This window comes from Macrobrachium nipponense, chromosome 41, assembly GCF_015104395.2.
Source record: "Macrobrachium nipponense isolate FS-2020 chromosome 41, ASM1510439v2, whole genome shotgun sequence".
Classification (NCBI taxonomy): domain Eukaryota; kingdom Metazoa; phylum Arthropoda; class Malacostraca; order Decapoda; family Palaemonidae; genus Macrobrachium; species Macrobrachium nipponense.
In genome coordinates, this window is record NC_061102.1 from 52,801,852 (window position 1) to 52,814,963 (window position 13,112).

Consider the following 13,112-nt stretch of genomic DNA (forward strand, 5'->3'; position numbering starts at 1 on the left):
CTGTTCCATTAACCACCACACCTCCCCTTTCTTTACTTACAGTTGCACTCGTTTTTTATACGACAAATATTTCAGTGACAGAAACTATGCAGAATGAATAGAAATCTATATTATATTATGTCAAGATTTTGTAATGATAAGCTATACATAATAACAAGTGCCAGATTCGACAATCCCGCCAAAAAAACAATGGCTGTTCCATTAACCAGCACGCCTCCCCTTACTTTACTAACAGTTTCACTCGTTTTTTATACAATGACAGCAACAATGCAGAAAGAATAGAAATTTATATATTACATCAAGATTTTGTAATGATATGCTGTACCTATATTATGACAAGTGCCAGATTCGACAATCTCGCCAAAACAAATGGCTGTTCCATTAACCAGCACGCCTCCCCTTTCTTTACATACAGTTGCGTTTTTTTATATATAAAACAATAAATATTTCAGTGGAGGCAGCAACTATGCAGAAAGGATAAAAATCTATACGTCACATCAAGATTTTGTAATGATATACTACATTGTCAATGACTAAATTCGAAGTAGATACAATACTGGCGAATCCTGCAATTCTTTCTATGCAGTTTCAGAAGGGGTTAGGGAAGGGTTGGTCTACAGAGAGAGAGAGAGAGAGAGAGAGAGAGAGAGAGAGAGAGAGACTGCAAAGCAAAGGGGAATGATTTGAGAAAGATTAAAGCAAAAAAAAAATTGGTCATAAATACGTTTAAATTGACGAAGAACAGAGAGAGAAAGAGAGATTGGGGATTAGGTTTTAGTAACTCCAACACTTCACAAACCTCACTTGTGGTTACACTGTAGAGAGAGAGAGAGAGAGAGAGAGAGAGAGAGAGAGAGAGAGAGAGAGAGAGAGAGAGGTTACATAAGAGTTCATAATACACATTTAGCTGATGACCCACAACGAACAAGGGAGCAGAAACATATGAATATCGGCCTAGGTTCAACACTTATACGAAAACTGCTTCTCTCTCTCTCTCTCTGTTCATATTGCAATTCAATATGTATCCAATACACGTAAATTTATGTACAGAAACAACAAATATATAAAAATTCTTGTCTCATTTCTCAGTTCAAAGTCACGTTTTGAAAGACTAGCGAGTGATGGCCTACGCCCCTCTATACCCATATTGGATTTAAAAACTGGCTCGAAAACATATTTTACGAAAACCTTACATACTTATTCTGGTTCGCATGGCGCTTACATACATCCCATTATGTTGACGAAACTTCAATCTTTCGAATGGTATGCTTAAAGACGTAATCGTATTCGTGTCTCACCAATTAAACATCGAGTGAAAACGGGTGCGATCTGCGTGAGTAAGATGGCCTCGAGGCGGTTGTTTAACCTATGTTAGCAGCTAAGTTAGGCGAATGGATCCCCCATCTGAGGCCACAGCGAAGCCAAAACTCGAGAATGAGGGGGGCCTGGAATTGATGAAATTGATTACCTTGACTATTTTAAAATCACCTGGCCATTTTCCCGCAGCTACTTCCTCTCTGTAGCTCCATCCAGTTGAATGGTGGAGCCAGGTCGACTTTTAAGTGATTTATTACAAATTGTTCAACGTTTCCTGCCATCTTTTGATTCGGCGAGATACTGTGTCATTTGACAAGGTTACGTTGATACCGTGGCATTTGCAGCAACTCCGGCCGAAAGGTCCAGGTGGTACTTCAACGGCTTTCCACTGTAGACGGTGAAACAACGTAGGAATGACGGACGGTGAAACAACGTAGGAATGACGGACGGTGAAACAACGTAGGAATGACGGACGGTGAAACAACGTAGGAATGACGTAGACGTCCGACGTAGACGACGTCCGGACTCCGGATTGACACGGGGACACGGTGACCGTGACTGTGTGACACCGTGACGTGTTTACCTCCATATGAGACTCACACAAAACCGTGGAAATAAGTGAAATTATCGTATCTATTTGTAGTATATATGCACAAATATTAAGAGCAATTTTATCATTATTGCATTACTATGACAACTAAAGTCATGGAAACAGTTTGTAAAGGCATTGGCGTATTTGTGAAGCTCCACTTAATTGGCAACGACGCCAGGGTGGCCGGACGCCTTTAGTGCAACTTGGCTGCAACCTTCAACCAGACCTGAGCACTTTGCGTACACACACAGACACTCTCTCTCTCTCTCTCTCTCTCTCTCTCAAATGCAACACACTCACTCATTCTCTCTCTCAAATGCAAAGATTTCATCATGCCAATTTCGGCAGCGCAAAACTCATAAAAAACAACTAAATAACCGTTGCCAAGTTCTAAAGGTTGCATCATTCTCTCTCTCTCTCTCTCTCTCTCTCTCTCTCTCTCTCTCTCTCTCTCTCTCTCTCCCTGGTGCTAATGTGCTGCTCTCCGTCTCGGTGATAATTCCGAATCTTTTATTTGTCTCGGTAAAATATTGAAAGAACATCACGAATAATAAATATTCCACCATTTTTAAAAAATGAAGGCGAACACTTCCTGGCTTACTCCATGATCCAGATTATCTAATTCGTGTTCCTGCCATTTGGATTATTGGACTAAGATGGACAATTATGGCGATGGGAACCACAGGGACCTTTAACCTGAATCCCAAAAGTCTCCTAAAAAAAAATATCCTTCTCAGTTACCAATTAGAAAACGAATCCAATATGGCAGGACTTACATCATGACAGAAGCTTATAGGCCTAAGTGTGCTTTACACATGTTATTAGGTACGGTGTAACACATGTAACTACCTACGGCATAGTATGAAAGTCGTCTTTGTTATCTAAGAAGAAATAATTTCAAGTCATTTTACGGTCTGGAAATAATGGAATAAAAAAAGTCAAACTAGTTGGCAACTTTGTAAGAAGGTGCATGTAGGACACGAGAGAGAGAGAGAGAGAGAGAGAGAGAGAGAGAGAGAGACCCATACTTACTAGGCCTAGTATGTGTAAACGTCACTACTTCAGCTTTTCAAATGTTTTGTCTAAATTCGAAAGTGAATGAAAACAGCAATAAACCGACTTGAAATGACTATTTCCTCTCAGATACCAAAGACGACTTTCATACTGAGTCGTAGGTAGTTTTCAGTGTTAAACCGTACCTAACGTGTGAAAAGCACACTTACGCCTATAAGCTTGTCACCGATGTAAGTCGGTACGGCGCCTTTACTCACCAAAGGCTTAAATTCGGTCGAATGTCCCCTGGAAAATAACGAGATAATCGACCCTTTGGCTATCTCAGTTCTTACCGTTTGGCAACGGACTTGTCAAACTAAGATCCTGACTAAACCCTTATTCCTACGAAATTAGCCCACCAAACGGGACATTGACTTCAAAAGAATAGAGACGAACTCGTCAAGGCAATGCAAGAACTGAACTAATTCACTGTAGTGGGGCATTTAACGCATACGTGCAGTTTCAAGACTGCAGAAATTAATATTAAAGTTAGGAGGTCCAATAGACTGAGAATGCCTCGACATACTTACGTACTTAACAAACTGACTAGTGACTACGTACTTGGAGCCACTTTTAAATGATAAAATTTATAAATATATTCCGATCTAGGCCTTCTCGCGTAATTATAGCCACTAAACTCTGCTGTAATCATTTCTTGAAAATTCCTTCTGTAGCGTTTCAGAAGCAGGTTGAAAAGTTCTGCTGCTGAAAGTCTCCAGAACTGGAATACAGAAACGGGAACTGGAAATCTTTAAAGGTCAACCCAAAGAAGTTTCTGGTGAAAAAGTGTAAATAATTTCATTTTTCTACCAGAAAAACTGAAAAGAGAGAAGCCGTCAGCCACCAAGAGCCACCACAATATTGAGAGAGAGAGAGAGAGAGAGAGAGAGAGAGAGAGAGAGAGAGAGAGAGAGAGAGACTAGACGTCCCATGAAATAAGTTCTGTCAAAAACAGCTGATCTGGCTCAGTGGAAACTCAAACCACAATAAAAACATACCTATATTTTCAAGAAGTGTAGAAATCTTCCGAATATTTGTGAATAATTACTGAACACTGAACCACCAACATAAACACTGCGCCATTTGTCTTTTCCAGACCCCAGTCCACTGGAATTCCGGCTGCCTGGACCAATCAGAAGAGTCCATAAGGAACCGCCCCTCTGATTGGCTGACTAGCAGAGTCTTCATGTCACCGCAACTTGGAGAATATATATATTTTTTTTTATGTTCACAAGGGCAGATTCACTTGGAATTGACAAAGTGCGCATCAAGTATGAAAAAAAAAAATGCTACGATACAAAGGCCATGGATTAGAGCAAATTTTTATTCCCATGCAGACAAAACTTTAAAAATACAATCTTTCCTGGTCAGGAAAGATCAGTTTGACAAAGACGCCATTAACAGTCAAAGCACATAAAATATATACAGTTGTAACGAACTACAGGTTGGGCACTGAACTGCCACATAGGAAACAATACAGGGCGAAGACTTATACAGTTTTCCTTCAGTAATTATTTGAAATCAAAATTCACTGAAGACTTTCCATCCCTACTGAGAGAGAGAGAGAGAGAGAGAGAGAGAGAGAGAGAGAGAGAGAGAGAGAGAGAGAGATATTTCCATCCTTATAACTACGAAGAGAGAGATAGAGAAACTTCCGAGGTTTCTAAGTACAAAAGAGAGAGAAAGTAAGATTTTTTCGTAGCTTCTAGCTACGAGAGCAACAGAGTATGTTCTGCCATTTATTGCTGTATAAAATCATTAAAAAAAACTGTAACAATGACGAAACAAGAAATCTGTCTAAAAAAATTCATAAAACAATATCTCTGAATCATTAAAAAAATATATATTTACAAAACCTCCGAGCTCGCCATTTTGATGAGTTGTCAAATTATCAAAAAATAGTAGTCACGAGCTATATTTTCCGGTAGTTACTCTCAAGATAGCTCTCGGCGTTTTGGCGTCAATTTTAACATGAAATTATTAATATTTTTGGCAAGATTGGGGTTTTAAAGCGTTCAGAATCGTGTTACGAACACGAGACTTCCATTTAGCCACAAACACTAACAAATTGATGTCAAATTTGACGGAAAAATGATGAAATGTGTCGGAAAATTAGCTCCTCTGACACCTAGGCCGATGTGATTTTTATCTTTCAGTGAATCAACAAACTTTCTTTACGAAAAACCTTCATCGAACTAAGATACTACTTTATGGAAAAAAAGCAAAACAAACTCTTTCTGGCAAGAAAAACACTAAGTAATCTTTTTGGAGGTAAAAAAAAACTGCACCAGAGTAACTTGCTTTTTGGCCACAGAACTCCACCAAAGTAACATTTACTGGGCAGAAAACTCCACCGTTTAAACTGACACATTCTCTAGGAAAAAAGCTCAATAATAGGAAAAAAATAAAAAAAACTACCAACTGACACTTTTTGAGCAAACATTCACCAAAATCAGCACTTTAGGTACTCTATAAATCTCTCCAATCCAGAGACACCTTTTCAATAAAAACCTTTCAAAAATAAACTACCTTAACAGATAAAAATAATAATAAATAAATAAATATACAAAAAAAAAAAACTTCTAAATCGACACTTTAGCAAAGATTTTCAAGCCTAAAAACTCATGAACTAATAAACTCCCTGAGCATAAACTTACGAGACATAAGACACTTTTAAGCCAGTAACTCATGAATCCTAAGAATAAATTTTAGACTAACTCAAGGACACTAAAAGAAAAAGTCTCCCAAACCATTAGGTTTCTTTGCAGGAAAAATCATAATTGAAACACACTTTGCAGCCCAAACACCTCATAATGGAAGGTTTACAACCAGGTAATATCTCAGACAGACTTTCTAACTCAATAAATAATGAGCTAACAGACATTTTAACCAAAAATATTCCAAACCAACAGATATTCTGCCTCAAAAATACATAGTATTAACAACACTTCTAAGGCAAAAATTAAACTAAACAGTTTGAAACTACAATGGCAGCTAGCAGACTTCCAGCAAAAATCAGACTAAGACTTTCTAGCAAAAAATTGACAGGCTAGCAGAATTTTTTAGACATAAACTCACAGACCAAGTCATCTACTATGGGTTTCACAGACAGTGCAAGCACGTTTTTTGCCAATAACTCTGTAATGAACACTCGTATCAGTAAGAGATTTTGCTATAGTGGATTACACCCAGTGCAGTAATTTATAAGAGTATCGTGAATCACTAATTGTAAAGAATAAAGACACTTGCCCCTGTACCATGAGGCAACAACTCGATTAGCCAGAAATGGATACGAACACAACAGTAAAGAGCTCCGCCTACCCCCCCCCCCCCCCTTCACCACCACCTCCTTCCGTCCTCCTTCCCTACTCTCTGAAAGTTGCTTCAGTTTAAAATTTTGTATCTTTTTCTGTCTATCTATCTAATAATATATATTGTTCTATATATCTAACGATCCAGTCGGTTGTTAGCAGCCAGTTGACTTATTTATTTATGAATTGATCTGCTCATCTCTCTCTCTCTCTCTCTGAAAGTTACTTCAGTTTAAACATATTTTGTACGATTTTTTTTCTATCTATTTATCTATCTAATAATAGTTTACAATGATGTATACATCTAACGATTCACTCAGTTGTTACCTGACAGTTGACCGATTTATTTATGCATTGATCCGATCACTCTCTCTCTCCTCTCTCTCTCTCTCTCTCTCTCTCTCTCCTCTCTCTCTCTCGTCTCTCTCTCTCTCTCTCTGTGTTAGTGGTACTACCTACTCACGGTCTCAGCCAGCGTGCAGCTTTGGGTATGAATCACCAATACCGTGACATCGCGCGCCCTGGTCTCTCACACGCGGTTAATTAACCAAAACAATGCTTTTGTTCGCTACCCATAGTCGTAAGGTAAACAATAGCACTTGCTATGTGCCCATATATCTTTATATTCATTCATTCATTCTATCATTGATAATGCCAAGTAACTGCGCAGTATTGGCTGTTCTAATACACGTGAAAAAACGAAAAACTCGAATATAAAATACTATCGTTTTCCAAAAGAAAAGCCATACAAACACCACTGGGTACAACGCCTGTTGTCGTGCAGACAGAATTAACATTGTGTTCTCTGATGTTCCTTATTTTTATCAAATTAGTAAGAATTATTTTTATTGACTGGTGTTTAACTTAATAATGAAGAGTGTATTTCAGATTCTAGCATAGGAGAAAGGCTTAGTTGAACTAAAACAGACTATGGGCTTGCATATAAAATCAATAAATGCGTTTAATCGTAACTGGTCAACAAAGACAGCGCATTAAATTAGCAGTGAAACTGGTGTGTACATCATGTGCCAATTCAGTAAAATATCTGGAGTGAAACGACCGATTTTATTCTTTTAATAATGAATGACTGGCTCGACATCATGAATTCTTCTTGCATGTATGGAGAGTTTGGTATAAGCAATGATTTTGGTATTGATGTAGAAAAACAAACAGGTAAATTGCTCGAGGTCATCAGTATTTTGAGAGTTACAACTCCTAATGCAAAAAAAAAAAATATTCATTTCAGTAGGGGAAAAAACCCCATTATCCCTCAACCCCACGGTGCTAATCCCCAGGTAACCTAACCTAACCTAACCCCATTGTCCCTCAACTCCTAGGTGCTAATCCCCAGGTAACCTAACCTAACCTAACCCCATTGTCCCTCAACTCCTAGGTGCTAATCCCCAGGTAACCTAACCTAACCCAACCTAACCTAACCTAACCTAACCTAACCTAACCCTAACCCCAAAAGTCCTCATACTCTATGGGAGGCAAAAACCCTGATTTCAACCCTAACCCCATAACTCCTCATACTCTATGGGAGGTTAAATGGAAAATCAGATCCCCAGGTAGCCAAACCTAACCTAACCTAACCCTAACCCCAAAAGTCCTCATACTGTATGGGAGGTTAAAACCCTGATTTCAACCCTCACCCTGAATTCCCTCCACTAGCCCCGGCCCCCATGATATTTTAAATCTTGAAATCACAAATTCACTCCCAAACGCAAATTTTTTTAAGTCAATAGGGAACTCTGAAAATTAACTTAACAAAACCCATTTCAGTCTTAATCATTTATGGTATGTGCATATAGATGCATAATATTCCATACGTAAAGAGGTTAAATGGAAAATCAGATTACATACAGAATTGTTATTATTTTTGTAACAAAAGTCATACAGAAATACATGAATTAATATTCCATACAAAGTTATACAAGAATACACTGGAAAAGATGTACAAAAGAATACACAGACATGATATACATTCGTTTTACGAAAATAATACATCATCGAGACACATTGCTAGTATATACCACACACATCTTCCCCAGTTTCCAGATTGTGTGTGAAAGATAATTCATCTAATACATCTAAGCTTTTAAATCTTGACAACAAGTTCTTCATATATAAATCTTTCACACATCTTTCCTCTAGCAAGGATAAATTCTTTGTCATAATGACTATGCAAGTGATTTTACCAGTTTTTTTCATTTCATCACGGAATGTAGATAACACAGGTAAATACTGATTCAACCATGTCATGTTAACTCGTCCACTTTGTCCGATACCGGCGGGGAAGATAACATATTTGCTTTTTACTGAGTATAGGGACTCACAGTCAGGTGGTTTGTAGTTACATACCCATGCCTTTGATAAGATTTATTTTCGGTTTCGAGTAGGAAACCAGTATATATTTCCCTCCTTTTTTCCCGAAAGTTGCTTCCGAACTTATTGCATTAGAAGAATACTCACAATTCCCTCCACTTTAAACATTCGTTATAAGTTATGACTCTTCTTATTACCCGACTTCCAATCTGAACATTTCGTCTTTTGAAATATTATAAATATCTCGTTACCCAATGATCACTCCTGTGTAAATGGTGTACTGATAAAACCTCTTTCATTCCCGATAGTATATTCCTTATTATTTCACGGAGACTGGCGCAGTGTATGAAAAAACGGAACGCAAAGTCCGCACTTATACGAAATATCCGGTTGTATCTGTCTTTTAACTTCGTAAACGGTATATTCAGAATGATTACGCAGAAATCTGAAAAATCCTTGTGATTAAAACTCAGGCTCGATAGAGTAACTGTCAAAGAAGATAATCAAATTTCTGGGTTACCTTTCCACGTACAAATATACCCACAGACCTATATTATTAATACCCGAAGATGACTCTCAAGTGTTATATTTAAAGAATAAAGGTTTATTTCTACTTATATAAACCCGTCTACATCTAATAAGGCGAATATTCCTAAAATATCTAATTAATGGCCCTAATGTGTCTTTAAAAGATATTTCTAATTCTCTAGTATCCTTCCATTTCACCCTCTAACGTCGCACTGAAATATCCTATCTGAATCAATAATTGATGGAATATCTTCCGTATCCCCAAAAAGCTTACTATGTGAGGCTTTGCCACTGGCCCTGTTATCCTTGGAAATTTTGACCGGTAGCGAATCCTTCACATCCTCGGTCGTGAAGCTAAAACAGAAAATATATCTCCCCCCTTTAAAAGCGTTGTAAGATAATTACGTTATTCTCCTGGGGAATGTACTCTTGAATATTATATATAGTGTCCCCGTTAATAGTGATACGTATATTTACTTAACTCGCAGTGTTCGAAATCTAACCCGTTCCTGGCATATTCTCCCGAAAAATTCTTCATGTCAACCAAGGAGATTGTTAACTTCTTGAGAATACACGCTCCAAATGCCTGATCGATTAATATAGATGATTCATTTGTTCCGATGATATATGTTTTATACTGATAAAGCCTCATTCAAAGCGGACATGGCGTTATAGTGCGGGGTAACCCTGTTAATCCATAATTTTGCCTTCTCCACGTTCAGCTGGTTCAACTCACCATTTACATTTATATCCAAAATCCAGCTGTTATTAGCCATTTCTAACCTAATTCTAAAATCCACCGAATCTAGTAAACATACATGTCAATACTCGCTAGATCAAGGAGCAAGGGGGAGTGGGATTGTATGCCAACCGATTTAGGAGTCGTTATGACACTCGTTTCCCACCTGGCAGCGTCCTGGAAGGTATTAGCCGTGAATGCCCTAATTTACCAAACGTCCCATTATCATCGTCATTAAACAATCCACTCCGTCCTAACATAGTCATTGCAATGGGTTCTATATTTTTCAATAATTTAATATACGATTGATAGTGAAATATCGACAAGATTTCACCAACATCTCATTCAAAAAATATGGATACGGAATTGAAAAGTGTTACTTATTCCGTTGACAAACGCTTCCCTACCTTCATCCGTATTCGAACGTGATATGCTATACCCCGAAAAAAGCTTCTGATTCGGGAACCTTCTTTAACGTCCATTGCATAGTATTCCCATCCTTTTTCTTTAGAAGAATAACCTGTAAATACCTCAAAAAGTGATCGAGGACTATTAAAAGATATTTATAACGTTCATTATAAGGGGCGAGTTTAGAAATGTCAGCCAGATCACTGCTAACGGTGACCTGAGGTTTCAGGGATATCACCTTTCTTCGAATGAATTTCTTCAGTGTAACTTTTGTAAAGCATAAGAGGGTTGACTCTTTAGGTCATTTTTGACACCATCTTTAAATAATATATATATATCGCTAAAACTGTCGGGGTATTCAACATTTTCGTATATCTTCTTCAATACCCGCAGCTGCTTCTTAGCCACCACTGTTGATAAGTAATTTGATATTCAGTTTCTCCCGTCATATTAGTCCTGAGCTGTAAGCTATCAGGTGCGAGGTCAACCAGTAGATAACCATACTACTGGATACGAGATAATGCCTTCCTATATATCTCGGAGAACTCGCCACCCTTCTGATGTCCGATTAACTGACGGACCAAAGTTTCAATTTGAACTATGTCTCTATTCTTCATTAGAATGTGATGGGAGCAGTTGAGACTGATATTTCTACTGAATTTACCCGAATGGAATACATTCTGCGTTATGAACACGACGGAGATTGACGAATGCCGTCCAGCAGTAAACGCCTCTGTCATCGAGAGTGTAGAACAGTCCAATGTCAGTGGTCCCTCGATTTATATATTCAAAGGGGGTTAATAATTCTTTACTAATCCTGATCTTGTTCCCTATAGACGAGTACTTCTGTAATGGGTGTTCATTCACCCCGCAATATAGTACTTTATTATAGAATTTCTTTTCATACTCTTCAATTATTTTCCGGCAAATCACACTCTTTCCCGAGTTGCTACTATGATAATTTGGGATGGATATGCGAATAGATCTATCGATTCTGCGGAGAAACGAGTTGCTTGCATCCCACTATTCATACGAAGAGAAAGAATGTGTAAAATAAAGGTAGCAAATATTTTATTCACTGAGAATATACATTATAAACGCATACATTTTATATACAATGAATAGTCATATCGTAATAAATTTCTTATTTACATAGAACACACAGGTGTGGAGATAAAGGGTGTAAAAAGTAGTTAGCAAATATTGTGTTTCAAAGAAGGCTCTCGAATCAGAAACTTTTTTCGGGGCTATCACGTTTGAATACGGATGGAGGTAGGGAATTCTATAACAAGCAGGTGAGGGAATACCTAAAAGACAGAAATATAAAATTAAATAGCGTACATCCAAGAGCAATTAAAGCGGTAATAGCTGAAACAGTTATCAGGACACTTAAAAGAATTATATATAGTTATTTAATCACAACAATACAAATAAATACGTTAATGTGATACATGACATCGCTGCCGGCTATAATAATAATAGCCACACAGAGGATTAGGAGGTAGGCAGACCTCGAATCGCATTCACGCATTAGTAGACAGAGGATATAAGCTACAGTTTTTTCATGATATATACCATAAAAAAAAAACGGATCACCGCGGAAAGAACCCGTCAGTTCCCTTTTTGAAGGTTGGTAGTATAGTCCATATAGCAGATGAGGACAGGACTGTATTCTTCAGGAAAGGATATACCGTGCAGAACACTTGCACCTACGATTGAATTGAAAATAGGGAAAGCTGACGGGAAACAGATTCCTACAGTATATTATTTAGAGGACTTGCAAGGGAGGAGACTATTAAAGGACTGTTTTATAAATAAGGGTTAATCCCCGCTAACCTACCGCAGCTCTACATCAATATTTTAAAAAAGGAGGAAGAGAGGTAATAGGATGAAGTACTACGTCAAGTGGAGCGGGGTACCCGAAACAATTTAATTCCTGGTTGGATGAATCTTGGCTTGTTGGGTATGAGTCATCTTAGTAAAAGAGCGTTAACATATAAAAATGAGGAGTTCGTCTTATTTATATCACGTCTTTCAGCTCCAAATGGAATAGAGTAACACCTATACATTAGGAAAAGAATTTATTAGTACTATTTCCGAGACTTTAGAAACTTTCTTCTGGGGAAATCTAACGCAGGATAAAATTCACGTGAAAAGGCTCAGAAGGTTTAGGAAGGAGATGTGCGAAGTCTCCTTGAAGAAGACTCCGTTACTGAAGAAGGAAATATTTAAGAGTAGGGAAGGCGGTAGCTCGATTTTATTTGTATTACTCCCCATAGTTGCGGAATTAATAGTCAGTCTCTTCAAATAATAATAACAACTTATCACTGATAGGAACTGTTTTTGAAGGTAGGTAGTATAGTACGTATAGCACATAAGAATAGGACTGTATTCTTCAGGAAGGGATATACCGTACAGGACACTTACGAATTATTCTAGAAAAAAAAATTGGGAAAGTTGGCAGGAAACAGAAAGCTACAGTATATTATCTAGAGGACTTGCAAGGGGGAGACTATTAAAGGACTTTTATAAAGAAGGGTTAATCCCCGCCGACCTCCCGCAGCTCTACGACATCAATATTTAAAAAAAAGAGGAGAGGAAATATGACGCAGTACTACATCAAGCGGAGGGAGTACCCGAAACGGTTAAATTCCTGGTTGGATGAATCTCAGCTTGTTCGGGTATGAGCCATCCTATTAAAAAAGCGTTAATATTTCCATCTACTCCCGAGAATGATTTACGAAAGGTTGATGAAAGAAAGAAAGAGGGGCAGGAGAAGGGAGATCGGAAGTGATCGGAAATAACATTAGTAATAGTAAAGGCAGTGGTAATGGTAATA